Source organism: Idiotropiscis lumnitzeri, unplaced genomic scaffold (assembly GCF_059441095.1).
Source record: "Idiotropiscis lumnitzeri isolate Australia: NSW breed Sydney's pygmy pipehorse unplaced genomic scaffold, RoL_Ilum_1.0 HiC_scaffold_266, whole genome shotgun sequence".
NCBI classification, from domain to species: Eukaryota; Metazoa; Chordata; class Actinopteri; order Syngnathiformes; family Syngnathidae; genus Idiotropiscis; species Idiotropiscis lumnitzeri.
Window position 1 is genome coordinate 1 of NW_028283804.1, and position 26,184 is coordinate 26,184.

At 43.4% G+C, this 26,184-nt stretch overlaps 1 long non-coding RNA gene across 3 annotated transcripts in view; it reads right to left on the reverse strand.

Annotated features, from left to right (window-relative positions):
• Positions 1 to 405: 405 nt before the first annotated feature.
• The window catches only part of LOC148314577 (uncharacterized), a 28,128-nt gene continuing 2,349 nt past the window's right edge, over positions 406 to 26,184 (reverse strand). The window contains exons 2-13 of one of the 3 annotated variants that reach the window (XR_015841668.1): positions 25,175 to 25,275; positions 24,999 to 25,099; positions 21,650 to 21,750; positions 21,489 to 21,574; positions 18,110 to 18,210; positions 17,948 to 18,033; positions 14,699 to 14,799; positions 11,007 to 11,092; positions 7,612 to 7,712; positions 7,450 to 7,535; positions 545 to 645; positions 406 to 467 (exon numbers count right to left, since the gene is read on the reverse strand). This is a non-coding gene — a long non-coding RNA (uncharacterized LOC148314577). Of the gene's footprint in view, positions 468 to 544; positions 646 to 4,097; positions 4,190 to 7,449; positions 7,536 to 7,611; positions 7,713 to 11,006; positions 11,093 to 14,698; positions 14,800 to 17,947; positions 18,034 to 18,109; positions 18,211 to 21,488; positions 21,575 to 21,649; positions 21,751 to 24,998; positions 25,100 to 25,174; positions 25,276 to 26,184 lie in introns of those variants that run through there. The other 2 variants (XR_015841667.1, XR_015841669.1) reach the window with 2 other exon arrangements.

Here is a 26,184-nt window from a genome sequence, read left to right on the forward strand (position 1 = left end):
GACTTTTCAGCACCGTAATAGCCACGCCTTTTGCCAAAACGTCACAAAATTCGGCAGAGAGTAAGATCATTGTCTTGAGTCTTTTCTGACTAATTTTCAGTCGGATTCGTCGAAAGGGCACCGTGCAGTACGTGACAATTAAAATAAAAACAAATTTTTGATTCCACTTGGCGGCACTGTGTGTATAACAAAATAATAACATTAAGATGTCTTCAGGTCGGGACGTTTTATTTACAGGTGAAGGTTTGGATTTTTAGGAGCATGTGCAGGGGAGTTATTAAGCATTCATTTATTTGTATTAGGTTCATTTTGTCTTCTTATTATTGATATTTGACTGATTCATTAAAAGCAGACAATTATGTTTTAGGTTAATTTTTTACCTGACATGTTTCGGCGGAGTCTTTCGCCTACTTCAGAGTGTCGCATGATGGTGTCTTGAGCTGATGTTCCATGAGGGTGTGACTTACCTGTCAAAAAAATGAAAAAAATCAGAGCAGTAAAAGAACAAGCACAACATGAACATTACAAATCAGCAATCACTGACCACTGCAAAAGGGAAAACCACATCATGGACCGGGAGAAGGGCAGGGTCATCCGCACAGAAGAGAACAAACAACAGCGCTGGATCAGAGAGGCCATTGAGATCTGCAAGCGAGGCATAAAAACCATGAACAGAGACAAGGGAGCCTTCATCCTCTCTACCACCTGGACCAGCATCTTGGCGGAGTGAACGGACAGCGGGGGGCGTGACTTGCCTTCATTCTTGTGACAGGTAAGTCACGCCCTCATGGAACATCAGCTGATAAAGGCGGGTCACAAGACACCATCATGTGACACTCTGAAGAAGGCGAAAGACTTTCGTATTGTGACATGCTCAAGGCCTAAACACTCATCCGAGCAAATATAAGGTAGATTTTGTTAACATGCCCGGAGAAAAACATCAACGAAAAATAATTTATATTTGTTTTAACCAGTTGGTGGCGCTACCACTGCGATCAAAAATAAGTTGGCAGCCGTCTTCAGGGCCTGAATATCCTCAAATGTGAAAAATTTGGAGAAGATGGATCATCTGAATCATTTTGCAGGAACTTTTGTTGCCACGGAGAATAATCAGACTCTGCGGCACCGTAATAGCCACGCCCTTCGAAGGAAAGTCACAAAAATAGGGATAGAGTAAGATCAATGTCTTGAGTCTTTTCTAGCCAATTTTCAATCAGATTCGTTACAAGGGCACCGTGCAGTACGTCAAAATGTAAAAAATGATATTGATTGGCGCAAGGTGTATAACTGAATATAAACATATAGATGTCTTCAGGTACAGACTCTTTATGTACATGTGAAGTTTTGGATTTTTAGCAGCATGTGCAGGAGAGTTATTAAGCATTTTGTCCATTGCGGCGAAGGAAATCTTAAGTGAAAACTTTGATGCCCCGCCCCCGTCATATAGTATTTCGGAAACAAAAAATTTTAGCCCCAGTGTTTGTCCCAGGTCTTCAGATGCTACAGACAGAATTTTAAGGCAATCAGATGAAGCCTTTAGGATCAGGGTGCAAAAGAATGACCCTGTAAACATGCAAAAAAGGGCAAAAGTCGGACTTTCAAAAATTCATAACTCACTTCCTGTTCATATTAGACGTTAAAATATCAAATTTTTCGCCATGCCCGATGAGACTGCCAGGTTTGGTGAGTTTTTGTGCATGTTTCGGGGGTCAAAAATGCGATCGAACAATCGGAAAAATAATAATAATAATTTCTACAAAAACAATAGGGACTTCGCAGCGGTCGCTGCTCAGGCCCCTAATAATAATAATAATAATAATAATAAAAGTAATAATATTTTCTACAAAAACAATAGGGACCTCGCCGCGGTCGCTGCTCGGAGCCCCAATAATAATTTCTACACACAAAGTCCATTGTGGTGACCCGCCCCCCTTTTAAGTAAATTCAAAATGGCCGACTTCCTGTAAAACCTAGCTCATTGCTCCAAGAGACTTTTTTGTAGGTCTTGGTCTTATACATACAGTGAACCCTCGCTACTTCGCGGTTCACCTTTCGCAGGTTCAGTGCTTCGCGGGTCTAAAAAATATTCGGGGGCATTGTAGTTTCGCCGAGCGGCACGACGGGGCGCTGGAGCGGTTAGACGGCCGGCGTGCGCCGAAGAAGAGCGTGGGGCGAAGAGGAGAGTGGACGAAGAAGAGCCGACCGATCACGATCACCGATCGGTGGCGACGTTTCGCGCGGTTCGGACCGTACCAGAGCTCAGCGGCCGGCTAGGCGTGGCAGTTAAGCCGTAGAGGAGCACCTTCCCCGGGCACGGGCGGTGCCAAGCGGCCCCTAAGTTTAACCGAATGGAAGCTCCCGGAGGAGGAGGGCATGCTCGCGTCACAGTAAGCCGAAGAGGAGCACCTTCCCCGGGCACGGGCGGTTCCAAGCGGCCCCTAAGTTTAACCGAATGGAAGCTCCGGAGGAGGAGGGCATGCTCGCGTCACAGTAAGCCGAAGAGGAGCAACCTTCCCCGGGCACGGGCGGTGCCAAGCGGCCCCTAAGTTTAACCGAATGGAAGCTCCGGACGGAGGAGGACGGGCGTGTGTCACAGTTAAGCCAAATTGGAGCACCTCTTCTGCCCGGGCACGAGCGGAGCGCGAGGCTGTCAGTTATGAATGAATAAATGAATAAATAAATAAAGAATGCCACCTTTCATTTCACAGGGCACACCGGACGGCGTACCAGCAGGTAAAAGTCGGAGTAATTAAATAAATACAAAAAGAATGGCTGGGAATAAAAAAATAATACGTTTTAATAATAATTTGGTTTTTTTGTTATAACATGAATTTCACTCTCTCTCTCCCCGTATATATATATATATATATATATATATATATATATATATATATATTTTATTATATATATTGTATATTTTTTTTTAAGCATTTTTGAAGGTGCGCCGCTACTTCGCGGATTTTCAGTTTTCGCGGGTGGTCTCGGTCCCCATTAACCGCGATAAACCGAGGGTTCACTGTACTCCATAAAATTTACAAAAAGCGAGGTGAAACACTCAACCAGAGCTGCTTTTTTTTAACATTTCTCGAGGGCCATGGCGAGCCATTTCAAAAAAGCTGCACAACTAACGTATAAAATATTGATAAATTTGCTCGGCCTGATGTGTGTGTAAAGTTTTACGAGTTGTCGTTCATATTTAGAACCTCATAATCAGCTTTGTTTTATTGCCGAACAGTGCAATGCCACTCCCACAACTTTTCACGAAAAATCACGAATTTCGTATTGTGACATCCTCATGGCCGAAACAGTCATCCGAGCATATATGAGGGCGACCTTGTTGAGTTGCACGGAGAAAAACATCCAAGAAAATAACTTGTATTAGCTTTTACCAGTTGGTGGCGCTACTACTACGATATAAAATAAGTTGGTAGATGTCTTCAGGGCTGAAGTATCCTCAAATGTGTACAACTTCGAGAAGATAGGATGATCTGAGTCATGTTGCCGGAGCTTTTGTTGCCACAGAGTACAATCGGACTTTTCAGCACCTTAATAGCCACGCCTTTTGCCAAAACGTCACAAAATTCGGCAGAGAGTAAGATCATTGTCTTGAGTCTTTTCTGACTAATTTTCAGTCGGATTCGTCAAAAGGGCACCGTGCAGTACGTGAAAATTAAAATAAAAACAAATTTTTGATTCCACTTGGCGGCACTGTGTGTATAACAAAATAATAACATTAAGATGTCTTCAGGTCGGGACGTTTTATTTACAGGTGAAGGTTTGGATTTTTAGGAGCATGTGCAGGGGAGTTATTAAGCATTCATTTATTTGTATTAGGTTCATTTTGTCTTCTTATTATTGATATTTGACTGATTCATTAAAAGCAGACAATTATGTTTTAGGTTAATTTTTTACCTGACATGTTTCGGCGAGTCTTTCGCCTTCTTCAGAGTGTCGCATGATGGTGTCTTGAGACCCGTCTTTATCAGCTGATGTTCCATGAGGGTGTGACTTACCTGTCAAAAAAATGAAAAATCAGAGCAGTAAAAGAACAAGCACAACATGAACATTACAAATCAGCAATCACTGACCACTGCAAAAGGGAAAACCACATCATGGACCGGGAGAAGGGCAGGGTCATCCGCACCGAAGAGAACAAACAACAGCGCTGGATCAGAGAGGCCATTGAGATCTGCAAGCGAGGCATAAAAACCATGAACAGAGACAAGGGAGCCTTCATCCTCTCTACCACCTGGAGCAGCATTTTGGCGGAGTGAACGGACAGCGGGGGGCGTGACTTGCCTTCATTCTTGTGACAGGTAAGTCACGCCCTCATGGAACATCAGCTGATAAAGACGGGCCACAAGACACCATCATGTGACACTCTGAAGAAGGCGAAAGACTTTCGTATTGTGACATCCTCAAGGCCTAAACACTCATCCGAGCAAATGTAAGGTAGATTTTGTTAACCTGCCCGGAGAAAAAAATCAACGAAAATGATTTGTATTTGTTTTAACCAGTTGGTGGCGCTACCACTGCGATCAAAAATAAGTTGGCAGCCGTCTTCAGGGCCTGAATATCCTCAAATGTGAAAAATTTCGAGAAGATGGATCATCTGAATCATTTTGCAGGAACTTTTGTTGCCACGGAGAATAATCAGACTCTGCGGCACCGTAATAGCCACGCCCTTCGAAGGAAAGTCACAAAAATAGGGATAGAGTAAGATCAATGTCTTGAGTCTTTTCTAGCCAATTTTCAATCAGATTCGTTAAAAGGGCACCGTGCAGTACGTCAAAATGTAAAAAATGATATTGATTGGCGCAAGGTGTATAACTGAATATAAACATATAGATGTCTTCAGGTACAGACTCTTTATGTACATGTGAAGTTTTGGATTTTTAGCAGCATGTGCAGGAGAGTTATTAAGCATTTTGTCCATTGCGGCGAAGGAAATCTTAAGTGAAAACTTTGATGCCCCGCCCCCGTCATATAGTATTTCGGAAACAAAAAATTTTAGCCCCAGTGTTTGTGCCAGGTCTTCAGATGCTACAGACAGAATTTTAAGGCAATCAGATGAAGCCTTTAGGATCAGGGTGCAAAAGAATGACCCCTGTAAACATGCAAAAAAGGGCAAAAGTCGGACTTTCAAAAATTCATAACTCACTTCCTGTTCATATTAGACGTTAAAATATCAAATTTTTCGCCATGCCCGATGAGACTGCCAAGTTTGGTGAGTTTTTGTGCATGTTTCAGGGGTCAAAAATGCGATCGAACAATCGGAAAAATAATAATAATAATAATTTCAACAAAAACAATAGGGACTTCGCAGCGGTCGCTGCTCAGGCCCTAATAATAATAATAATAATAATAATAAAAGTAATAATATTTTCTACAAAAACAATAGGGACCTCGCCGCGGTCGCTGCTCGGGCCCCAATAATAATTTCTACACAAAGTCCATTGTGGTGACCCGCCCCCTTTTAAGTAAATTCAAAATGGCCGACTTCCTGTAAAACCTAGCTCATTGCTCCAAGAGACTTTTTTGTAGGTCTTGGTCTTATACATACAGTGAACCCTCGCTACTTCGCGGTTCACCTTTCGCGGGTTCAGTGCTTCGCGAGTCTAAAAAATATTCGGGCGCATTGTAGTTTCGCCGAGCGGCACGACGGGGCGCTGGAGCGGTTAGACGGCCGGCGTGCGCCGAAGAAGAGCGTGGGCGAAGAGGAGAGTGGACGAAGAAGAGCACGTTCCCCCGGACACGATCGGTGGCGACGTTTCGCGCGGTTCGGACCGTACCAGAGCTCCGGCCAGCGTGCGTGGCAGTTAAGCCGTAGAGGAGCACCTTCCCCGGGCACGGGCAGTGCCAAGCGGCCCCTAAGTTTAACCGAATGGAAGCTCCGGAGGAGGAGGGCATGCTCGCGTCACAGTAAGCCGAAGAGGAGCACCTTCCCCGGGCACGGGCGGTTCCAAGCGGCCCCTAAGTTTAACCGAATGGAAGCTCCGGAGGAGGAGGGCATGCTCGCGTCACAGTAAGCCGAAGAGGAGCACCTTCCCCGGGCACGGGCGGTGCCAAGCGGCCCCTAAGTTTAACCGAATGGAAGCTCCGGGGGAGGAGGACGGGCGTGTGTCACAGTTAAGCCAAATTGGAGCACCTCTTCTGCCCGGGCACGAGCGGAGCGCGAGGCTGTCAGTTATGAATGTATAAATGAATAAATAAATAAAGAATGCCACCTTTCATTTCACAGGGCACACCGGACGGCGTACCAGCAGGTAAAAGTCGGAGTAATTAAATAAATACAAAAAGAATGGCTGGGGAATAAAAAAATAATACGTTTTAATAATAATTTGTTTTTTTTGTTATAACATGAATTTCACTCTCTCTCTCCCCGTATATATATATATATATATATATATATATATATATATATATATTTATATATTTATTATATATATTGTATATTTTTTTTAAGCATTTTTGAAGGTGCGCCGCTACTTCGCGGATTTTCAGTTTTCGCGGGTGGTCTCGGTCCCCATTAACCGCGATAACCGAGGGTTCACTGTACTCCATAAAATTTACAAAAAGCGAGGTGAAACACTCAACCAGAGCTGCTTTTTTTTAACATTTCTCGAGGGCCATGGCGAGCCATTTCAAAAAAGCTGCACAACTAACGTATAAAATATTGATAAATTTGCTCGGCCTGATGTGTGTGTAAAGTTTTACGAGTTGTCGTTCATATTTAGAACCTCATAATCAGCTTTGTTTTATTGCTGAACAGTGCAATGCCACTCCCACAACTTTTCACGAAAAATCACGAATTTCGTATTGTGACATCCTCATGGCCGAAACAGTCATCCGAGCATATATGAGGGCGACCTTGTTGAGTTGCACGGAGAAAAACATCCAAGAAAATAACTTGTATTAGCTTTTACCAGTTGGTGGCGCTACTACTACGATGTAAAATAAGTTGGTAGATGTCTTCAGGGCTGAAGTATCCTCAAATGTGTACAACTTCGAGAAGATAGGATCATCTGAGTCATGTTGCCGGAGCTTTTGTTGCCACAGAGTACAATCGGACTTTTCAGCACCTTAATAGCCACGCCTTTTGCCAAAACGTCACAAAATTCGGCAGAGAGTAAGATCATTGTCTTAAGTCTTTTCTGACTAATTTTCAGTCGGATTCGTCAAAAGGGCACCATGCAGTACGTGAAAATTAAAATAAAAACAAATTTTTGATTCCACTTGGCGGCACTGTGTGTATAACAAAATAATAACATTAAGATGTCTTCAGGTCGGGACGTTTTATTTACAGGTGAAGGTTTGGATTTTTAGGAGCATGTGCAGGGGAGTTATTAAGCATTCATTTATTTGTATTAGGTTCATTTTGTCTTCTTATTATTGATATTTGACTGATTCATTAAAAGCAGACAATTATGTTTTAGGTTAATTTTTTACCTGACATGTTTCGGCGAGTCTTTCGCCTTCTTCAGAGTGTCGCATGATGGTGTCTTGAGCTGATGTTCCATGAGGGTGTGACTTACCTGTCAAAAAAATGAAAAAATCAGAGCAGTAAAAGAACAAGCACAACATGAACATTACAAATCAGCAATCACTGACCACTGCAAAAGGGAAAACCACATCATGGACCGGGAGAAGGGCAGGGTCATCCGCACAGAAGAGAACAAACAACAGCGCTGGATCAGAGAGGCCATTGAGATCTGCAAGCGAGGCATAAAAACCATGAACAGAGACAAGGGAGCCTTCATCCTCTCTACCACCTGGACCAGCATCTTGGCGGAGTGAACGGACAGCGGGGGGCGTGACTTGCCTTCATTCTTGTGACAGGTAAGTCACGCCCTCATGGAACATCAGCTGATAAAGACGGGTCACAAGACACCATCATGTGACACTCTGAAGAAGGCGAAAGACTTTCGTATTGTGACATGCTCAAGGCCTAAACACTCATCCGAGCAAATATAAGGTAGATTTTGTTAACCTGCCCGGAGAAAAACATCAACGAAAATAATTTGTATTTGTTTTAACCAGTTGGTGGCGCTACCACTGCGATCAAAAATAAGTTGGCAGCCGTCTTCAGGGCCTGAATATCCTCAAATGTGAAAGATTTCCAGAAGATGGATCATCTGAATCATTTTGCAGGAACTTTTGTTGCCACGGAGAATAATCAGACTCTGCGGCACCGTAATAGCCACGCCCTTTGAAGGAAAGTCATAAAAATAGGGATAGAGTAAGATCAATGTCTTGAGTCTTTTCTAGCCAATTTTCAGTCGGATTCGTTAAAAGGGCACCGTGCAGTACGTCAAAATGTAAACATTTATATTGATTGGCGCAAGGTGTATAACTGAATATAAACATATAGATGTCTTCAGGTACCGACTCTTTATGTACATGTGAAGTTTTGGATTTTTAGCAGCACGGGCAGGAGAGTTATTAAGCATTTTGTCCATTGCGGCGAAGGAAATCTTAAGTGAAAACTTTGAAGCCCCGCCCCCGTCATATAGTATTTCGGAAACAAAAAATTTTAGCCCCAGTGTTTGTCCCAGGTCTTAAGATGCTCCAGACAGAACTTTAAGGCAATCAGATGAAGCCTTTAGGATCAGGGTGCAAAAGAATGACCCCTGTAAACATGCAAAAAAGGGCAAAAGTCGGACTTTCAAAAATTCATAACTCACTTCCTGTTCATATTAGACGTTAAAAAATATCAAATTTTTCGCCATGCCCGATGAGACTGCCAAGTTTGGTGAGTTTTTGTGCATGTTTCGGGGGTCAAAAATGCGATCGAACAATCGGAAAAATAATAATAATAATAATTTCTACAAAAACAATAGGGACTTCGCAGCGGTCGCTGCTCAGGCCCTAATAATAATAATAATAATAATAATAATAATAATAAAAGTAATAATATTTTCTACAAAAACAATAGGGACCTCGCCGCGGTCGCTGCTCGGGCCCCAATAATAATTTCTACACAAAGTCCATTGTGGAGACCCGCCCCCTTTTAAGTAAATTCAAAATGGCCGACTTCCTGTAAAACCTAGCTCATTGCTCCAAGAGACTTTTTTGTAGGTCTTGGTCTTATACATACAGTGAACCCTCGCTACTTCGAGGTTCACCTTTCGCGGGTTCAGTGCTTCGCGGGTCTAAAAAATATTCGGGGGCATTGTAGTTTCGCCGAGCGGCACGACGGGGCGCTGGAGCGGTTAGACGGCCGGCGTGCGCCGAAGAAGAGCGTGGGCGAAGAGGAGAGTGGACGAAGAAGAGCACGTTCCCCCGGACACGATCGGTGGCGACGTTTCGCGCGGTTCGGACCGTACCAGAGCTCCGGCCGGCGTGCGTGGCAGTTAAGCCGTAGAGGAGCACCTTCCCCGGGCACGGGCGGTTCCAAGCGGCCCCTGAGTTTAACCGAATGGAAGCTCCGGAGGAGGAGGGCATGCTCGCGTCACAGTAAGCCGAAGAGGAGCACCTTCCCCGGGCACGGGCGGTTCCAAGCGGCCCCTAAGTTTAACCGAATGGAAGCTCCGGAGGAGGAGGGCATGCTCGCGTCACAGTAAGCCGAAGAGGAGCACCTTCCCCGGGCACGGGCGGTGCCAAGCGGCCCCTAAGTTTAACCGAATGGAAGCTCCGGGGGAGGAGGGCGGGCGTGTGTCACAGTTAAGCCGAATTGGAGCACCTCTTCTGCCGGGCACAAGCGGAGCGCGAGGCTGTCAGTTATGAATGAATAAATGAATAAATAAATAAAGAATGCCACCTTTCATTTCACAGGGCACACCGGACGGCGTACCAGCAGGTAAAAGTCGGAGTAATTAAATAAATACAAAAAGAATGGTTGGGGAATAAAAAAATAATAAGTTTTAATAATAATTTGTTTTTTTTGTTATAACATGAATTTCACTCTCTCTCTCTCTCTCTCCCCCCGTATATATATATATATATATATATATATATATATATATATATATATATATATATATATATATATATATTTATATATTTATTATATATTTTTTTTAAGCATTTTTGAAGGTGCGCCGCTACTTCGCGGATTTTCAGTTTTCGCGGGTGGTCTCGGTCCCCATTAACCGCGATAACCGAGGGTTCACTGTACTCCATAAAATTTACAAAAAGCGAGGTGAAACACTCAACCAGGGCTGCTTTTTTGAACATTTCTCGAGGGCCATGGCGAGCCATTTAAAAAAAGCTGCACAACTAACGTATAAAATATTGATAAATTTGCTCGGCCTGATGTGTGTGTAAAGTTTCACGAGTTGTCGTTCATATTTAGAACCTCATAATCAGCTTTGTTTTATTGCCGAACAGTGCAATGCCACTCCCACAACTTTTCATGAAAAAGGACGAATTTCGTATTGTGACATCCTCATGGCCGAAACAGTCATCCGAGCATATATGAGGGCGACCTTGTTGAGTTGCACGGAGAAAAACATCCAAGAAAATAACTTGTATTAGCTTTTACCAGTTGGGGGCGCTACTACTACGATGAAAAATAAGTTGGTAGATGTCTTCAGGGCTGAAGTATCCTCAAATGTGTGCAACTTCGAGAAGATAGGATCATCTGAGTCATGTTGCTGGAGCTTTTGTTGCCACAGAGTACAATCGGACTTTTCAGCACCGTAATAGCCACGCCTTTTGCCAAAACGTCACAAAATTCGGCAGAGAGTAAGATCATTGTCTTGAGTCTTTTCTGACTAATTTTCAGTCGGATTCGTCGAAAGGGCACCGTGCAGTACGTGACAATTAAAATAAAAACAAATTTTTGATTCCACTTGGCGGCACTGTGTGTATAACAAAATAATAACATTAAGATGTCTTCAGGTCGGGACGTTTTATTTACAGGTGAAGGTTTGGATTTTTAGGAGCATGTGCAGGGGAGTTATTAAGCATTCATTTATTTGTATTAGGTTCATTTTGTCTTCTTATTATTGATATTTGACTGATTCATTAAAAGCAGACAATTATGTTTTAGGTTAATTTTTTACCTGACATGTTTCGGCGAGTCTTTCGCCTACTTCAGAGTGTCGCATGATGGTGTCTTGAGCTGATGTTCCATGAGGGTGTGACTTACCTGTCAAAAAAATGAAAAAAATCAGAGCAGTAAAAGAACAAGCACAACATGAACATTACAAATCAGCAATCACTGACCACTGCAAAAGGGAAAACCACATCATGGACCGGGAGAAGGGCAGGGTCATCCGCACAGAAGAGAACAAACAACAGCGCTGGATCAGAGAGGCCATTGAGATCTGCAAGCGAGGCATAAAAACCATGAACAGAGAAAAGGGAGCCTTCATCCTCTCTACCACCTGGACCAGCATCTTGGCGGAGTGAACGGACAGCGGGGGGCGTGACTTGCCTTCATTCTTGTGACAGGTAAGTCACGCCCTCATGGAACATCAGCTGATAAAGGCGGGTCACAAGACACCATCATGTGACACTCTGAAGAAGGCGAAAGACTTTCGTATTGTGACATGCTCAAGGCCTAAACACTCATCCGAGCAAATATAAGGTAGATTTTGTTAACATGCCCGGAGAAAAACATCAACGAAAATAATTTATATTTGTTTTAACCAGTTGGTGGCGCTACCACTGCGATCAAAAATAAGTTGGCAGCCGTCTTCAGGGCCTGAATATCCTCAAATGTGAAAAATTTCGAGAAGATGGATCATCTGAATCATTTTGCAGGAACTTTTGTTGCCACGGAGAATAATCAGACTCTGCGGCACCGTAATAGCCACGCCCTTCGAAGGAAAGTCACAAAAATAGGGATAGAGTAAGATCAATGTCTTGAGTCTTTTCTAGCCAATTTTCAATCAGATTCGTTACAAGGGCACCGTGCAGTACGTCAAAATGTAAAAAATGATATTGATTGGCGCAAGGTGTATAACTGAATATAAACATATAGATGTCTTCAGGTACAGACTCTTTATGTACATGTGAAGTTTTGGATTTTTAGCAGCATGTGCAGGAGAGTTATTAAGCATTTTGTCCATTGCGGCGAAGGAAATCTTAAGTGAAAACTTTGATGCCCCGCCCCCGTCATATAGTATTTCGGAAACAAAAAATTTTAGCCCCAGTGTTTGTCCCAGGTCTTCAGATGCTACAGACAGAATTTTAAGGCAATCAGATGAAGCCTTTAGGATCAGGGTGCAAAAGAATGACCCCTGTAAACATGCAAAAAAGGGCAAAAGTCGGACTTTCAAAAATTCATAACTCACTTCCTGTTCATATTAGACGTTAAAATATCAAATTTTTCGCCATGCCCGATGAGACTGCCAGGTTTGGTGAGTTTTTGTGCATGTTTCGGGGGTCAAAAATGCGATCGAACAATCGGAAAAATAATAATAATAATTTCTACAAAAACAATAGGGACTTCGCAGCGGTCGCTGCTCAGGCCCTAATAATAATAATAATAATAATAATAAAAGTAATAATATTTTCTACAAAAACAATAGGGACCTCGCCGCGGTCGCTGCTCGGGCCCCAATAATAATTTCTACACAAAGTCCATTGTGGTGACCCGCCCCCTTTTAAGTAAATTCAAAATGGCCGACTTCCTGTAAAACCTAGCTCATTGCTCCAAGAGACTTTTTTGTAGGTCTTGGTCTTATACATACAGTGAACCCTCGCTACTTCGCGGTTCACCTTTCGCAGGTTCAGTGCTTCGCGGGTCTAAAAAATATTCGGGGGCATTGTAGTTTCGCCGAGCGGCACGACGGGGCGCTGGAGCGGTTAGACGGCCGGCGTGCGCCGAAGAAGAGCGTGGGCGAAGAGGAGAGTGGACGAAGAAGAGCACGTTCCCCCGGACACGATCGGTGGCGACGTTTCGCGCGGTTCGGACCGTACCAGAGCTCCGGCCAGCGTGCGTGGCAGTTAAGCCGTAGAGGAGCACCTTCCCCGGGCACGGGCGGTGCCAAGCGGCCCCTAAGTTTAACCGAATGGAAGCTCCGGAGGAGGAGGGCATGCTCGCGTCACAGTAAGCCGAAGAGGAGCACCTTCCCCGGGCACGGGCGGTTCCAAGCGGCCCCTAAGTTTAACCGAATGGAAGCTCCGGAGGAGGAGGGCATGCTCGCGTCACAGTAAGCCGAAGAGGAGCACCTTCCCCGGGCACGGGCGGTGCCAAGCGGCCCCTAAGTTTAACCGAATGGAAGCTCCGGACGGAGGAGGACGGGCGTGTGTCACAGTTAAGCCAAATTGGAGCACCTCTTCTGCCCGGGCACGAGCGGAGCGCGAGGCTGTCAGTTATGAATGAATAAATGAATAAATAAATAAAGAATGCCACCTTTCATTTCACAGGGCACACCGGACGGCGTACCAGCAGGTAAAAGTCGGAGTAATTAAATAAATACAAAAAGAATGGCTGGGGAATAAAAAAATAATACGTTTTAATAATAATTTGGTTTTTTTGTTATAACATGAATTTCACTCTCTCTCTCCCCGTATATATATATATATATATATATATATATATATATATATATATATTTATTATATATATTGTATATTTTTTTTAAGCATTTTTGAAGGTGCGCCGCTACTTCGCGGATTTTCAGTTTTCGCGGGTGGTCTCGGTCCCCATTAACCGCGATAACCGAGGGTTCACTGTACTCCATAAAATTTACAAAAAGCGAGGTGAAACACTCAACCAGAGCTGCTTTTTTTTAACATTTCTCGAGGGCCATGGCGAGCCATTTCAAAAAAGCTGCACAACTAACGTATAAAATATTGATAAATTTGCTCGGCCTGATGTGTGTGTAAAGTTTTACGAGTTGTCGTTCATATTTAGAACCTCATAATCAGCTTTGTTTTATTGCCGAACAGTGCAATGCCACTCCCACAACTTTTCACGAAAAATCACGAATTTCGTATTGTGACATCCTCATGGCCGAAACAGTCATCCGAGCATATATGAGGGCGACCTTGTTGAGTTGCACGGAGAAAAACATCCAAGAAAATAACTTGTATTAGCTTTTACCAGTTGGTGGCGCTACTACTACGATATAAAATAAGTTGGTAGATGTCTTCAGGGCTGAAGTATCCTCAAATGTGTACAACTTCGAGAAGATAGGATGATCTGAGTCATGTTGCCGGAGCTTTTGTTGCCACAGAGTACAATCGGACTTTTCAGCACCTTAATAGCCACGCCTTTTGCCAAAACGTCACAAAATTCGGCAGAGAGTAAGATCATTGTCTTGAGTCTTTTCTGACTAATTTTCAGTCGGATTCGTCAAAAGGGCACCGTGCAGTACGTGAAAATTAAAATAAAAACAAATTTTTGATTCCACTTGGCGGCACTGTGTGTATAACAAAATAATAACATTAAGATGTCTTCAGGTCGGGACGTTTTATTTACAGGTGAAGGTTTGGATTTTTAGGAGCATGTGCAGGGGAGTTATTAAGCATTCATTTATTTGTATTAGGTTCATTTTGTCTTCTTATTATTGATATTTGACTGATTCATTAAAAGCAGACAATTATGTTTTAGGTTAATTTTTTACCTGACATGTTTCGGCGAGTCTTTCGCCTTCTTCAGAGTGTCGCATGATGGTGTCTTGAGACCCGTCTTTATCAGCTGATGTTCCATGAGGGTGTGACTTACCTGTCAAAAAAATGAAAAATCAGAGCAGTAAAAGAACAAGCACAACATGAACATTACAAATCAGCAATCACTGACCACTGCAAAAGGGAAAACCACATCATGGACCGGGAGAAGGGCAGGGTCATCCGCACCGAAGAGAACAAACAACAGCGCTGGATCAGAGAGGCCATTGAGATCTGAAAGCGAGGCATAAAAACCATGAACAGAGACAAGGGAGCCTTCATCCTCTCTACCACCTGGAGCAGCATTTTGGCGGAGTGAACGGACAGCGGGGGGCGTGACTTGCCTTCATTCTTGTGACAGGTAAGTCACGCCCTCATGGAACATCAGCTGATAAAGACGGGCCACAAGACACCATCATGTGACACTCTGAAGAAGGCGAAAGACTTTCGTATTGTGACATCCTCAAGGCCTAAACACTCATCCGAGCAAATGTAAGGTAGATTTTGTTAACCTGCCCGGAGAAAAAAATCAACGAAAATGATTTGTATTTGTTTTAACCAGTTGGTGGCGCTACCACTGCGATCAAAAATAAGTTGGCAGCCGTCTTCAGGGCCTGAATATCCTCAAATGTGAAAAATTTCGAGAAGATGGATCATCTGAATCATTTTGCAGGAACTTTTGTTGCCACGGAGAATAATCAGACTCTGCGGCACCGTAATAGCCACGCCCTTCGAAGGAAAGTCACAAAAATAGGGATAGAGTAAGATCAATGTCTTGAGTCTTTTCTAGCCAATTTTCAATCAGATTCGTTAAAAGGGCACCGTGCAGTACGTCAAAATGTAAAAAATGATATTGATTGGCGCAAGGTGTATAACTGAATATAAACATATAGATGTCTTCAGGTACAGACTCTTTATGTACATGTGAAGTTTTGGATTTTTAGCAGCATGTGCAGGAGAGTTATTAAGCATTTTGTCCATTGCGGCGAAGGAAATCTTAAGTGAAAACTTTGATGCCCCGCCCCCGTCATATAGTATTTCGGAAACAAAAAATTTTAGCCCCAGTGTTTGTGCCAGGTCTTCAGATGCTACAGACAGAATTTTAAGGCAATCAGATGAAGCCTTTAGGATCAGGGTGCAAAAGAATGACCCCTGTAAACATGCAAAAAAGGGCAAAAGTCGGACTTTCAAAAATTCATAACTCACTTCCTGTTCATATTAGACGTTAAAATATCAAATTTTCGCCATGCCCGATGAGACTGCCAAGTTTGGTGAGTTTTTGTGCATGTTTCAGGGGTCAAAAATGCGATCGAACAATCGGAAAAATAATAATAATAATAATTTCAACAAAAACAATAGGGACTTCGCAGCGGTCGCTGCTCAGGCCCTAATAATAATAATAATAATAATAATAAAAGTAATAATATTTTCTACAAAAACAATAGGGACCTCGCCGCGGTCGCTGCTCGGGCCCCAATAATAATTTCTACACAAAGTCCATTGTGGTGACCCGCCCCCTTTTAAGTAAATTCAAAATGGCCGACTTCCTGTAAAACCTAGCTCATTGCTCCAAGAGACTTTTTTGTAGGTCTTGGTCTTATACATACAGTGAACCCTCGCTACTTCGCGGTTCACCTTTCGCGGGTTCAGTGCTTCGCGGGTCTAAAAAATATTCGGGCGCATTGTAGTTTCGCCGAGCGGCACGACGGGGCGCTGGAGCGGTTAGACGGCCGGCGTGCGCCGAAGAAGAGCGTGGGCGAAGAGGAGAGTGGACGAAGAAGAGCACGTTCCCCCGGACACGATCGGTGGCGACGTTTCGCGCGGTTCGGACCGTACCAGAGCTCCGGCCAGCGTGCGTGGCAGTTAAGCCGTAGAGGAGCACCTTCCCCGGGCACGGGCAGTGCCAAGCGGCCCCTAAGTTTAACCGAATGGAAGCTCCGGAGGAGGAGGGCATGCTCGCGTCACAGTAAGCCGAAGAGGAGCACCTTCCCCGGGCACGGGCGGTGCCAAGCGGCCCCTAAGTTTAACCGAATGGAAGCTCCGGGGGAGGAGGACGGGCGTGTGTCACAGTTAAGCCAAATTGGAGCACCTCTTCTGCCCGGGCACGAGCGGAGCGCGAGGCTGTCAGTTATGAATGTATAAATGAATAAATAAATAAAGAATGCCACCTTTCATTTCACAGGGCACACCGGACGGCGTACCAGCAGGTAAAAGTCGGAGTAATTAAATAAATACAAAAAGAATGGCTGGGGAATAAAAAAATAATACGTTTTAATAATAATTTGTTTTTTTTGTTATAACATGAATTTCACTCTCTCTCTCCCCGTATATATATATATATATATATATATATATATATATTTATATATTTATTATATATATTGTATATTTTTTTTAAGCATTTTTGAAGGTGCGCCGCTACTTCGCGGATTTTCAGTTTTCGCGGGTGGTCTCGGTCCCCATTAACCGCAATAACCGAGGGTTCACTGTACTCCATAAAATTTACAAAAAGCGAGGTGAAACACTCAACCAGAGCTGCTTTTTTTTAACATTTCTCGAGGGCCATGGCGAGCCATTTCAAAAAAGCTGCACAACTAACGTATAAAATATTGATAAATTTGCTCGGCCTGATGTGTGTGTAAAGTTTTACGAGTTGTCGTTCATATTTAGAACCTCATAATCAGCTTTGTTTTATTGCTGAACAGTGCAATGCCACTCCCACAACTTTTCACGAAAAATCACGAATTTCGTATTGTGACATCCTCATGGCCGAAACAGTCATCCGAGCATATATGAGGGCGACCTTGTTGAGTTGCACGGAGAAAAACATCCAAGAAAATAACTTGTATTAGCTTTTACCAGTTGGTGGCGCTACTACTACGATGTAAAATAAGTTGGTAGATGTCTTCAGGGCTGAAGTATCCTCAAATGTGTACAACTTCGAGAAGATAGGATCATCTGAGTCATGTTGCCGGAGCTTTTGTTGCCACAGAGTACAATCGGACTTTTCAGCACCTTAATAGCCACGCCTTTTGCCAAAACGTCACAAAATTCGGCAGAGAGTAAGATCATTGTCTTAAGTCTTTTCTGACTAATTTTCAGTCGGATTCGTCAAAAGGGCACCATGCAGTACGTGAAAATTAAAATAAAAACAAATTTTTGATTCCACTTGGCGGCACTGTGTGTATAACAAAATAATAACATTAAGATGTCTTCAGGTCGGGACGTTTTATTTACAGGTGAAGGTTTGGATTTTTAGGAGCATGTGCAGGGGAGTTATTAAGCATTCATTTATTTGTATTAGGTTCATTTTGTCTTCTTATTATTGATATTTGACTGATTCATTAAAAGCAGACAATTATGTTTTAGGTTAATTTTTTACCTGACATGTTTCGGCGAGTCTTTCGCCTTCTTCAGAGTGTCGCATGATGGTGTCTTGAGCTGATGTTCCATGAGGGTGTGACTTACCTGTCAAAAAAATGAAAAAATCAGAGCAGTAAAAGAACAAGCACAACATGAACATTACAAATCAGCAATCACTGACCACTGCAAAAGGGAAAACCACATCATGGACCGGGAGAAGGGCAGGGTCATCCGCACAGAAGAGAACAAACAACAGCGCTGGATCAGAGAGGCCATTGAGATCTGCAAGCGAGGCATAAAAACCATGAACAGAGACAAGGGAGCCTTCATCCTCTCTACCACCTGGACCAGCATCTTGGCGGAGTGAACGGACAGCGGGGGGCGTGACTTGCCTTCATTCTTGTGACAGGTAAGTCACGCCCTCATGGAACATCAGCTGATAAAGACGGGTCACAAGACACCATCATGTGACACTCTGAAGAAGGCGAAAGACTTTCGTATTGTGACATGCTCAAGGCCTAAACACTCATCCGAGCAAATATAAGGTAGATTTTGTTAACCTGCCCGGAGAAAAACATCAACGAAAATAATTTGTATTTGTTTTAACCAGTTGGTGGCGCTACCACTGCGATCAAAAATAAGTTGGCAGCCGTCTTCAGGGCCTGAATATCCTCAAATGTGAAAGATTTCCAGAAGATGGATCATCTGAATCATTTTGCAGGAACTTTTGTTGCCACGGAGAATAATCAGACTCTGCGGCACCGTAATAGCCACGACCTTTGAAGGAAAGTCATAAAAATAGGGATAGAGTAAGATCAATGTCTTGAGTCTTTTCTAGCCAATTTTCAGTCGGATTCGTTAAAAGGGCACCGTGCAGTACGTCAAAATGTAAACATTTATATTGATTGGCGCAAGGTGTATAACTGAATATAAACATATAGATGTCTTCAGGTACCGACTCTTTATGTACATGTGAAGTTTTGGATTTTTAGCAGCACGGGCAGGAGAGTTATTAAGCATTTTGTCCATTGCGGCGAAGGAAATCTTAAGTGAAAACTTTGAAGCCCCGCCCCCGTCATATAGTATTTCGGAAACAAAAAATTTTAGCCCCAGTGTTTGTCCCAGGTCTTAAGATGCTCCAGACAGAACTTTAAGGCAATCAGATGAAGCCTTTAGGATCAGGGTGCAAAAGAATGACCCCTGTAAACATGCAAAAAAGGGCAAAAGTCGGACTTTCAAAAATTCATAACTCACTTCCTGTTCATATTAGACGTTAAAAAATATCAAATTTTTCGCCATGCCCGATGAGACTGCCAAGTTTGGTGAGTTTTTGTGCATGTTTCGGGGGTCAAAAATGCGATCGAACAATCGGAAAAATAATAATAATAATAATTTCTACAAAAACAATAGGGACTTCGCAGCGGTCGCTGCTCAGGCCCTAATAATAATAATAATAATAATAATAATAATAATAATAAAAGTAATAATATTTTCTACAAAAACAATAGGGACCTCGCCGCGGTCGCTGCTCGGGCCCCAATAATAATTTCTACACAAAGTCCATTGTGGAGACCCGCCCCCTTTTAAGTAAATTCAAAATGGCCGACTTCCTGTAAAACCTAGCTCATTGCTCCAAGAGACTTTTTTGTAGGTCTTGGTCTTATACATACAGTGAACCCTCGCTACTTCGAGGTTCACCTTTCGCGGGTTCAGTGCTTCGCGGGTCTAAAAAATATTCGGGGGCATTGTAGTTTCGCCGAGCGGCACGACGGGGCGCTGGAGCGGTTAGACGGCCGGCGTGCGCCGAAGAAGAGCGTGGGCGAAGAGGAGAGTGGACGAAGAAGAGCACGTTCCCCCGGACACGATCGGTGGCGACGTTTCGCGCGGTTCGGACCGTACCAGAGCTCCGGCCAGCGTGCGTGGCAGTTAAGCCGTAGAGGAGCACCTTCCCCGGGCACGGGCGGTGCCAAGCGGCCCCTAAGTTTAACCGAATGGAAGCTCCGGAGGAGGAGGGCATGCTCGCGTCACAGTAAGCCGAAGAGGAGCACCTTCCCCGGGCACGGGCGGTTCCAAGCGGCCCCTAAGTTTAACCGAATGGAAGCTCCGGAGGAGGAGGGCATGCTCGCGTCACAGTAAGCCGAAGAGGAGCACCTTCCCCGGGCACGGGCGGTGCCAAGCGGCCCCTAAGTTTAACCGAATGGAAGCTCCGGGGGAGGAGGACGGGCGTGTGTCACAGTTAAGCCAAATTGGAGCACCTCTTCTGCCCGGGCACGAGCGGAGCGCGAGGCTGTCAGTTATGAATGTATAAATGAATAAATAAATAAAGAATGCCACCTTTCATTTCACAGGGCACACCGGACGGCGTACCAGCAGGTAAAAGTCGGAGTAATTAAATAAATACAAAAAGAATGGCTGGGGAATAAAAAAATAATACGTTTTAATAATAATTTGGTTTTTTTGTTATAACATGAATTTCACTCTCTCTCTCCCCGTATATATATATATATATATATATATATATATATATATATATATATATTTATATATTTATTATATATATTGTATATTTTTTTTAAGCATTTTTGAAGGTGCGCCGCTACTTCGCGGATTTTCAGTTTTCGCGGGTGGTCTCGGTCCCCATTAACCGCGATAACCGAGGGTTCACTGTACTCCATAAAATTTACAAAAAGCGAGGTGAAACACTCAACCAGAGCTGCTTTTTTTTAACATTTCTCGAGGGCCATGGCGAGCCATTTCAAAAAAGCTGCACAACTAACGTATAAAATATTGATAAATTTGCTCGGCCTGATGTGTGTGTAAAGTTTTACGAGTTGTCGTTCATATTTAGAACCTCATAATCAGCTTTGTTTTATTGCTGAACAGTGCAATGCCACTCCCACAACTTTTCACGAAAAATCACGAATTTCGTATTGTGACATCCTCATGGCCGAAACAGTCATCCGAGCATATATGAGGGCGACCTTGTTGAGTTGCACGGAGAAAAACATCCAAGAAAATAACTTGTATTAGCTTTTACCAGTTGGTGGCGCTACTACTACGATGTAAAATAAGTTGGTAGATGTCTTCAGGGCTGAAGTATCCTCAAATGTGTACAACTTCGAGAAGATAGGATCATCTGAGTCATGTTGCCGGAGCTTTTGTTGCCACAGAGTACAATCGGACTTTTCAGCACCTTAATAGCCACGCCTTTTGCCAAAACGTCACAAAATTCGGCAGAGAGTAAGATCATTGTCTTAAGTCTTTTCTGACTAATTTTCAGTCGGATTCGTCAAAAGGGCACCATGCAGTACGTGAAAATTAAAATAAAAACAAATTTTTGATTCCACTTGGCGGCACTGTGTGTATAACAAAATAATAACATTAAGATGTCTTCAGGTCGGGACGTTTTATTTACAGGTGAAGGTTTGGATTTTTAGGAGCATGTGCAGGGGAGTTATTAAGCATTCATTTATTTGTATTAGGTTCATTTTGTCTTCTTATTATTGATATTTGACTGATTCATTAAAAGCAGACAATTATGTTTTAGGTTAATTTTTTACCTGACATGTTTCGGCGAGTCTTTCGCCTTCTTCAGAGTGTCGCATGATGGTGTCTTGAGCTGATGTTCCATGAGGGTGTGACTTACCTGTCAAAAAAATGAAAAATCAGAGCAGTAAAAGAACAAGCACAACATGAACATTACAAATCAGCAATCACTGACCACTGCAAAAGGGAAAACCACATCATGGACCGGGAGAAGGGCAGGGTCATCCGCACCGAAGAGAACAAACAACAGCGCTGGATCAGAGAGGCCATTGAGATCTGCAAGCGAGGCATAAAAACCATGAACAGAGACAAGGGAGCCTTCATCCTCTCTACCACCTGGAGCAGCATTTTGGCGGAGTGAACGGACAGCGGGGGGCGTGACTTGCCTTCATTCTTGTGACAGGTAAGTCACGCCCTCATGGAACATCAGCTGATAAAGACGGGCCACAAGACACCATCATGTGACACTCTGAAGAAGGCGAAAGACTTTCGTATTGTGACATCCTCAAGGCCTAAACACTCATCCGAGCAAATGTAAGGTAGATTTTGTTAACCTGCCCGGAGAAAAAAATCAACGAAAATGATTTGTATTTGTTTTAACCAGTTGGTGGCGCTACCACTGCGATCAAAAATAAGTTGGCAGCCGTCTTCAGGGCCTGAATATCCTCAAATGTGAAAAATTTCGAGAAGATGGATCATCTGAATCATTTTGCAGGAACTTTTGTTGCCACGGAGAATAATCAGACTCTGCGGCACCGTAATAGCCACGCCCTTCGAAGGAAAGTCACAAAAATAGGGATAGAGTAAGATCAATGTCTTGAGTCTTTTCTAGCCAATTTTCAATCAGATTCGTTAAAAGGGCACCGTGCAGTACGTCAAAATGTAAAAAATGATATTGATTGGCGCAAGGTGTATAACTGAATATAAACATATAGATGTCTTCAGGTACAGACTCTTTATGTACATGTGAAGTTTTGGATTTTTAGCAGCATGTGCAGGAGAGTTATTAAGCATTTTGTCCATTGCGGCGAAGGAAATCTTAAGTGAAAACTTTGATGCCCCGCCCCCGTCATATAGTATTTCGGAAACAAAAAATTTTAGCCCCAGTGTTTGTGCCAGGTCTTCAGATGCTACAGACAGAATTTTAAGGCAATCAGATGAAGCCTTTAGGATCAGGGTGCAAAAGAATGACCCCTGTAAACATGCAAAAAAGGGCAAAAGTCGGACTTTCAAAAATTCATAACTCACTTCCTGTTCATATTAGACGTTAAAATATCAAATTTTTCGCCATGCCCGATGAGACTGCCAAGTTTGGTGAGTTTTTGTGCATGTTTCGGGGGTCAAAAATGCGATCGAACAATCGGAAAAATAATAATAATAATAATTTCTACAAAAACAATAGGGACTTCGCAGCGGTCGCTGCTCAGGCCCTAATAATAATAATAATAATAATAATAAAAGTAATAATATTTTCTACAAAAACAATAGGGACCTCGCCGCGGTCGCTGCTCGGGCCCCAATAATAATTTCTACACAAAGTCCATTGTGGTGACCCGCCCCCTTTTAAGTAAATTCAAAATGGCCGACTTCCTGTAAAACCTAGCTCATTGCTCCGAGAGACTTTTTTGTAGGTCTTGGTCTTATACATACAGTGAACCCTCGCTACTTCGCGGTTCACCTTTCGCGGGTTCAGTGCTTCGCGGGTCTAAAAAATATTCGGGGGCATTGTAGTTTCGCCGAGCGGCACGACGGGGCGCTGGAGCGGTTAGACGGCCGGCATGCGCCGAAGAAGAGCGTGGGCGAAGAGGAGAGTGGACGAAGAAGAGCACGTTCCCCCGGACACGATCGGTGGCGACGTTTCGCGCGGTTCGGACCGTACCAGAGCTCCGGCCAGCGTGCGTGGCAGTTAAGTCGTAGAGGAGCACCTTCCCCGGGCACGGGCGGTGCCAAGCGGCCCCTAAGTTTAACCGAATGGAAGCTCCGGAGGAGGAGGGCATGCTCGCGTCACACTAAGCCGAAGAGGAGCACCTTCCCCGGGCACGGGCGGTTCCAAGCGGCCCCTAAGTTTAACCGAATGGAAGCTCCGGAGGAGGAGGGCATGCTCGCGTCACAGTAAGCCGAAGAGGAGCACCTTCCCCGGGCACGGGCGGTGCCAAGCGGCCCCTAAGTTTAACCGAATGGAAGCTCCGGGGGAGGAGGACGGGCGTGTGTCACAGTTAAGCCAAATTGGAGCACCTCTTCTGCCCGGGCACGAGCGGAGCGCGAGGCTGTCAGTTATGAATGAATAAATGAATAAATAAATAAAGAATGCCACCTTTCATTTCAGAGGGCACACCGGACGGCGTACCAGCAGGTAAAAGTCGGAGTAATTAAATAAATACAAAAAGAATGGCTGGGGAATAAAAAAATAATACGTTTTAATAATAATTTGTTTTTTTTGTTATAACATGAATTTCACTCTCTCTCTCCCCGTATATATATATATATATATATATATATATATATATATATTTATTATATATATTGTATATTTTTTTTAAGCATTTTTGAAGGTGCGCCGCTACTTCGCGGATTTTCAGTTTTCGCGGATGGTCTCGGTCCCCATTAACCGCGATAACAGAGAGTTCACTGTACTCCATAAAATTTACAAAAAGCGAGGTGAAACATTCAACCAGAGCTGCTTTTTTTTAACATTTCTCGAGGGCCATGGCGAGCCATTTCAAAAAAGCTGCACAACTAACGTATAAAATATTGATAAATTTGCTCGGCCTGATGTGTGTGTAAAGTTTTACGAGTTGTCGTTCATATTTAGAACCTCATAATCAGCTTTGTTTTATTGCCGAACAGTGCAATGCCACTCCCACAACTTTTCACGAAAAATCACGAATTTCGTATTGTGACATCCTCATGGCCGAAACAGTCATCCGAGCATATATGAGGGCGACCTTGTTGAGTTGCACGGAGAAAAACATCCAAGAAAATAACTTGTATTAGCTTTTACCAGTTGGTGGCGCTACTACTACGATGTAAAATAAGTTGGTAGATGTCTTCAGGGCTGAGGTATCCTCAAATGTGTACAACTTCGAGAAGATAGGATCATCTGAGTCATGTTGCCGGAGCTTTTGTTGCCACAGAGTACAATCGGACTTTTCAGCACCTTAATAGCCACGCCTTTTGCCAAAACGTCACAAAATTCGGCAGAGAGTAAGATCATTGTCTTGAGTCTTTTCTGACTAATTTTCAGTCGGATTTGTCAAAAGGGCACCGTGCAGTACGTGAAAATTAAAATAAAAACAAATTTTTGATTCCACTTGGCGGCACTGTGTGTATAACAAAATAATAACATTAAGATGTCTTCAGGTCGGGACGTTTTATTTACAGGTGAAGGTTTGGATTTTTAGGAGCATGTGCAGGGGAGTTATTAAGCATTCGTTTATTTGTATTAGGTTCATTTTGTCTTCTTATTATTGATATTTGACTGATTCATTAAAAGCAGACAATTATGTTTTAGGTAAATTTTTTACCTGACATGTTTCGGCGAGTCTTTCGCCTTCTTCAGAGTGTCGCATGATGGTGTCTTGAGACCCGTCTTTATCAGCTGATGTTCCATGAGGGTGTGACTTACCTGTCAAAAAAATGAAAAATCAGAGCAGTCAAAGAACAAGCACAACATGAACATTACAAATCTGCAATCACTGACCACTGCAAAAGGGAAAACCACATCATGGACCGGGAGAAGGGCAGGGTCATCCGCACCGAAGAGAACAAACAACAGCGCTGGATCAGAGAGGCCATTGAGATCTGCAAGCGAGGCATAAAAACCATGAACAGAGACAAGGGAGCCTTCATCCTCTCTACCACCTGGAGCAGCATTTTGGCGGAGTGAACGGACAGCGGGGGGCGTGACTTGCCTTCATTCTTGTGACAGGTAAGTCACGCCCTCATGGAACATCAGCTGATAAAGACGGGCCACAAGACACCATCATGTGACACTCTGAAGAAGGCGAAAGACTTTCGTATTGTGACATCCTCAAGGCCTAAACACTCATCCGAGCAAATGTAAGGTAGATTTTGTTAACCTGCCCGGAGAAAAAAATCAACGAAAATAATTTGTATTTGTTTTAACCAGTTGGTGGCGCTACCACTGCGATCAAAAATAAGTTGGCAGCCGTCTTCAGGGCCTGAATATCCTCAAATGTGAAAAATTTCGAGAAGATGGATCATCTGAATCATTTTGCAGGAACTTTTGTTGCCACGGAGAATAATCAGACTCTGCGGCACCGTAATAGCCACGCCCTTCGAAGGAAAGTCACAAAAATAGGGATAGAGTAAGATCAATGTCTTGAGTCTTTTCTAGCCAATTTTCAATCAGATTCGTTAAAAGGGCACCGTGCAGTACGTCAAAATGTAAAAAATGATATTGATTGGCGCAAGGTGTATAACTGAATATAAACATATAGATGTCTTCAGGTACAGACTCTTTATGTACATGTGAAGTTTTGGATTTTTAGCAGCATGTGCAGGAGAGTTATTAAGCATTTTGTCCATTGCGGCGAAGGATATCTTAAGTGAAAACTTTGATGCCCCGCCCCCGTCATATAGTATTTTGGAAACAAAAAATTTTAGCCCCAGTGTTTGTGCCAGGTCTTCAGATGCTACAGACAGAATTTTAAGGCAATCAGATGAAGCCTTTAGGATCAGGGTGCAAAA